Genomic DNA, 6,691 nt, shown 5'->3' with positions numbered 1-6,691 from the left:
GTTAATTTCGGAAAAGTAAATAATCTAATATCGCATTTCTTCGTGTTTATGGCAAAGTTTGATACGTGCGCAGTTGGCTATGACTCAGCAAGGGGTAGGCTCATGTAAAGCTTACTATTGTGATCATTCTTGTTAAACTAAACGTGATGATAAATTAAAAAAAAAAGATTGTTAACGCATTAACAAGTTATCCTGGAATAAAATATTGCAATTACTTACCTGTTGTAAAGAAAAAACGTACGGTTGCTTAACCAGCAAGAAGTGGTATCTAAAATTCATTAATAAAAGGGAAAATTGCTTTTAGCCCTTAAATAAAAATCGCCCCCACCCCATGAATAAGTCAACGAGTTTAATACCCCCTAAGATCAAATTTTGTAATCAATCGTCCCCACCCCATGAATAAGTCAACGAGTTTAATACCCCCTAAGATCAAATTTTGTAATCAATCACCCACCCTCCCTCTAGCTCATATATGTCCCTATAAGTGTACTTTAATTTCAAAAATATCCCAAAATGCCTGTTTCTCCTTTTAAAAAAAAAACTCTAAATGATCTCAATTACTCTCTTCTACTTTGACCCTCAATTCTGATCGACGACGGCGGAACTCGTCCCTCCCTCGAACCTCCCACAACCTCCTGCACCACTACCCTCCCCTTTCCCTATAGGAGGTGCCATAGCAGCAGGAGCGAGCCCTTTGCTCCCCCTCCCACACTGCTGCCAAGGACCTCCTTCGCCGCCACCCTTTTTTCCGCTATAGCCAAATCAATCCCACGTCATCGATAAAACCCAACTGAACTCAAGCTGTTATTCTTATGAGTTAGTTGTTAATATTTTCAGTTTATTGTTAACATTATGTGAAGTCATTAAGGGTTTTAATTGGTTATTAAGGTTATGCATTAGTTATTATTGTTGTGAGTTAGTAGTTAACCTTGTAGGTTAGTTGTTAAGGATCAGCTATCAAAGTCGATTCTCTTCTCTTTTTATTTTCATGGATCATTGTTTGTGGGTTCAACGAGTAGCTCATAAATTTAACAACTAATTCATAAGTTTAACAACAAACTAATAAGGCTAATAACTAACTAATAAGGTTAACAACTATTTCATAAGTTTATAGCATAGTTGTTAAAGTTACAATCTAGTTGATAAAGATACACGTTAATTGTTAATGTTACAATTTAGTTGTTAAGTTTATATGTTAATTGTTAAGGTTACAGTTTAGTTAATAATGATATATGTTAGCTGTTTAGTTCAGCTTGGTTGTAAGATTACATATTAGTTATTAAGTTTACAATATAGTTGTTAAGTTTATATGTTGGTTGTTAAGGTTACAATTTAGTCTATAAGAATACATGTTAGTTGTTAAGTTCACAACTTTATTGTTAATGCTAGAGTTTAGCTATTAAGGTTACAGTGTAGTTGTTAAATATATATATTTGTTGTTAAGGATATAGTTTAGTTAATAACAATACACACTAGTTGTTAAGTATATAGTTTAGTTGTTAAGTATACATGTTAGTTGTTAAGTATATGATTTGTGTTCGCAGAAAAAATAGGGGAGGGGTGGGAGGGATGCACACACTTAGAGAGAGAGAGAGAGAGAGGACCTAAGAAGGAGAGCGGTCCTAAGAAATGGGGTACAATGAGGGAAAAAGTAATGGTTGGGCGGCATTAGTTTTGGAGGCTAAGAGCATCTACAACAGCTTCCTCATTTCCCACTTTTGGAGAATATAGTTAGGTTTTTGGTCCAACAGATTCTCCATCTCATTCTCCAAAATAGGGATGGATGAGAAAAAATGGGGAAGCTTCCCCAAATCTGCAGCATTCTCCAAATTTTTGGAGGAAAAAATGGATTCTTCAAAATGGGAAAGCTTTTGGAGTTGGTGTAAAAATAATTTGGAGAATATGACTTTTGTTTCTCCATTTTGGAGAAAATTTTAAAGAAGCTGTTGGAGATGCCCTAAGAGCATAAAAATATGGATTTCAGGATTTTTGGCATGGCAACTTTTTCTTGGGTGTGGGGCATATTCTCTTTCTAATTTTAGAGGTTAGAAGCAATTTTCCCTCAATAAAAATGTGAGAATAAACTTAGCTTTCGTACAAGTTTACAAGCATGCGACGGTCCATACACAAACTAGCTTGAAATAAATAAATAAATAAATAAACACTACTTACTATTGGGTTTGAACCAAATGAAATTACTCAACGTTTTTCTAATTGCATCGCAAGTCTTCAGAAAACAATAAATTTGCAATTCTTCAAAATAATTATATTTTACAACTCTATTGGCAGTCTATATGCATCATATTGTGCCTAAACGTGAAGCTAAAAATATATAGTTTCTCAAAAAGTATAAATATAAAAATATAAATCGTGGAACCTTCTAATAATGACTAAAGAATCGTAGTAATTTTTTAAGAAAATTTAGGGTAAATCAAATATTGAGCCGTTACATATAGTTTGCAAATAGTGAACCTATTGGTCCTATTCTTAGCCTCTAAACAAATAAGAAATGTTGAGAATCACCCCACCCCACTCTTTTATGAAAAAAAAGGTTGTTGAAGAGTTGCACATTAATCCCGTATATTAACCTGATGCTTTCCTAACCGAATTTTGACAACCTAGTTATTGTTTATGAAGTATATGAATTGATATTATTCTCTATCAAAATCACATCAAAAAAGCAGTGTATCATTCGCACACTGAAAGTGTTGGATATTTATTGAGAAAAAATTAATGCAATTTTGACTTTGTGTTTTAGTCCCATATCGGAAATTGACACGGATTTCTCTCTCCCTCAACCCTATAAATACACCCTTATTCACATTCTAAAACAGAAGAAGAATATAATGTTTTTCTTCTCTCCTCTGGTTTTAAAGAAAAATATTTTTCCTCCTTTATAATTTTGTTATTAATTTTTTGGGCAATCTTCTTCATCTGACCTGAAGTTCTGTACTCTCGTCCGAGTACGGAGACCAGCCATTTCCGGGAGCTTTTACCGCTAGGGGGGGAACCATTTGCGCCAGGGCGATAGACGGGTTCAATCTTCTAAGACAGTGATTACACGACTGTTCCCGTTAGACTTGAATTTCTTATCTCTTATTTATTTTATTCGTATTTATCTGCATGCTATAACCTTTAAAGTTGGTAAATTTCCAACAATCAAGAAGATTGAGATTATAGCACATCCGAAATAATTATAAGTTTTCTGTCACTGTTCATTACAAAAAAAATTGTTCATCCGAAAGGGAAAAAACGAAAGTCACTGTTTACTCAACTTTTTACGTGCATGCAATTTTCAATTACTGTTCACAAATTAATCAGAAATTGTTGTTCATTATAAAACGGAAATTATTGTTCATTAAAAAAATGTTTCTGTTAATTGCTCATCTAATTAATAGTATTGTTGAAATAATAATAATAATTAAATTTATGTTACTGTTCATTCGAGGCTATTATTATTCATCCGAGAATTTTAACTGTTACTTATTGATTAGTTAATTATTGCATTTTATTACATTTATTTAATTGCTGTTAATTTGTAATTAATTACTGTTAATTAATTACTGTTAATTAATTTTAACAGTTAATTATAATTAATTGCATCTTGTAATTGATTTTATTATTAATTGATAACATTGAAGGAAAGAATGAATGAATGCATAACCATCTGTGCTAATTGGGATTATGGTCTGACATATTTTGTTAATTGGGATCCCGTGTGAACCAGCAATCAACTTTTGACTCTTTGGATGTATTACATCGGAGTAGCAACTCGTTTCAGTGATTATATTAAAATTGATCACATAATCATTACATATTGCATATATCTATGTTTTCGAGTTTAGTTTCAAACGTACATTTCTTCACTGCATTTTGACACAAAGTCCTTCCCACAAATCAGTAATCAAACCCGTACATATGAACATATTCAAAAGTATGAGATTTCAGCCAAATGTTTTAATTAAGCTCAATTAGATAGCTCAACCAAAAATATATAATTGTCCAGATAGCATAGTTCGGTCCAGCAGGTACATTTAGCTGCCCTTAGCTATTTCTTTTAATTAAAAAATAATAATTGGTTTCTCTGTTGGGATTGTAGCACTCTAAGAGAGCATCATTTATCTTATAACAAGCAGTTCCTTGTTGTCAATACATCTGCTAAATCTCTCTAGAAACTATATCCACACATGAGCAATATTGCTAATATGTTTTTGAAGAACTTCTATTCATTAATTGATGTATACCAAACTCATTGTGAACCAACCCAAAGGAGTCAATACTGGACTTGGACTCAAGTCACATCCATATCAAATGGTCAGTTGTAAACCCTTTTATTTATTTGATAATTGTTATAATGTTTATGATTTCATGTGAAAAATTTCATATTCAAGCATGAATAGGAGGACCGAAATTATGAGAAAAATTCATATGCATTTATTTAATTACGCTTCTTGCATCATATATTGCCTAATGATAAATGATCAATATATGAGTGAACCAAATCAAAGAGGTGTATCTTTTAAAATTCTATTTTATATGGTGGATCATATTTTAAATCTTCAAATGTAAAGTTCATCTCTTTTATTTCATTATGATGGATATTGCAATAAATGTTCTTATGTCATTTTAGATAACTTGTATTTGTTACATGATTAATTATAAGGTTTTATGCAAGAATGTACTAGTAAAATTTAAAGCACGTATGTACAAATATTATTATTATTATTATTATTATTATTATTATTATTATTATTATTATTATGTGTTTAAAAGGTGGTACTAGAAAATGGCAACATAAATTTAGAAGGTTTCTTTTGTAGACAACCAATTTAAATTTAGAAAGTCTCTTTTGTAGGCAACCAATTTAAATTTGGATGGTCTCTTTTGAAGTCAACCAATTTGCAACCTCTTATAATAGAAGAATTTAAAATTTACATCTTTAGACATAGACTATGATCTTATATGCTCATAGACCATAACCTTCTATGTTAACATGTTTTGATGTCATATCATCATTTTATAGCTTGATTGACTACATGTATAATGCTTTCTCTTGAGATTTCAGAAAATGATTAGAGTTGATATAAATATGCTCTGTCAACTAGTATGTCTAGTTACAGGAGATGTGATGAATCAATGTCTTGGAAATCAAATCAAGAGGTATATCTTATAACTTCTATCTATATGATGAATAAAAGTTCAAAATCATTGAAATTATATTGAAATTAGTCCATCAGATAATTAAAAATTACTATTAAGTTCCTTATCCTTATAAGTTGTTACAAATTAATCTCTCCTCTTGCTACTTGTACTCTTGTTTGGAGAGACTAATTTTAAAGAAGGACCTAATGTCAATTTCAAATAATATGAAGTACTAATTACAAAATAATTTAAGAACTTGATAAATAAATATAACGTCTGCTAGACAAAGTTGTGATCTTAGACTTTGTAAAGTCTGAGAAAAATCTTGTTGACCCTTTGACTAAGGGATTTATCCAGGATTGTGGTTCTGGATTTATCGAGTGAGATGGGGTTAAGCCCATAAGAGAGGTCACTGATAGTGGTAACTCAACCCTTATTTGGAAACTTAATTAGTCCCAATGTTGGTTCAATATGGTAGAAACAAGCTGGACTAGTAACACTCGTGTGGAGCATCGACCCAGATATATTCATATATCACTATGTAGCTTGTGCTACTACCCCTTCTCTATGATGACGATGCTCTTATAATACAGCTGGCGAGACTAAGTTTTACTCTTAATAAGTCCGACGTGTGTATTATGGGGGTATTAAATAAACAGCTGCAGTACCCTCTGAGGACTTACCTACGTGAGAGGAACCGTGATGGGGGGGGCTGGGCTAACCCCTAGAAACTCTCATGAGTCGGTTACTGTGAGCATAACCTTTAACGCTCAATCCGCTTTGCTTAATAGATGAAGACGTATTATGTGTGTTTTTATCAATACCTGATTCAAGGGGCCTAATTCAAGGTCTAGTCCATCATGTCCCTCAAGTGGCGATGAACTCACTAAGGAAAGGTTCAAAGTCGGAAGCTACCTCTCCCGAATTCACGATACGAAAGGTTGCCCAACCTATATTTATTTTATGATTTATTGATTTATTTATTGATTTCTAAGTTTTTAGTCAATATTGCCTTTGTAGGGGGGGACTGTTGGATATTTATTGAGAAAAAACAATTTTGTCTTTGTGTTTTAGTCTCACATCAGAAATTGACAAAGATTTATCTCTCCCTCAACCCTATAAATACACCCTTATTCACATTCTAAAACAGAAGAATAATATAAAGTTTTTCTCCTCTCCTCTGGTTTAAAAAAATTGTTTTTTCCCCTTTATAATTTTGTTATTAATTTTTTGGGCAATCTTCTTCATCTGAGCTGAAGCTCTGTACTCTCGCCCGAGTATGGAGGCCGGCCGTTTCCGAGAGTTTTTACCGTTAGGGGGGAGGGAACCATTTGCGCCAGGGCGATAAGCGAGTTCTCAATTTTCTAGGACAGTGATTACACGATTGCTCCCGTTAAGCCTGAATTTCTTATCTCCTATTTATTTTATTCGAATTTATCTGCATGCTATAACCTTTAAAGTTAGTAAATTTCCAACAGAAAGTCCATATGGACTTGTTATTTTTGCACTTTCAACAGCATCTGAAACCAATTGCATCTCATTCTTCCTT

Source organism: Asparagus officinalis, chromosome 3 (assembly GCF_001876935.1).
Source record: "Asparagus officinalis chromosome 3, Aspof.V1, whole genome shotgun sequence".
Taxonomy (NCBI): Eukaryota; Viridiplantae; Streptophyta; class Magnoliopsida; order Asparagales; family Asparagaceae; genus Asparagus; species Asparagus officinalis.
This window is presented reverse-complemented; position numbering follows the sequence as displayed.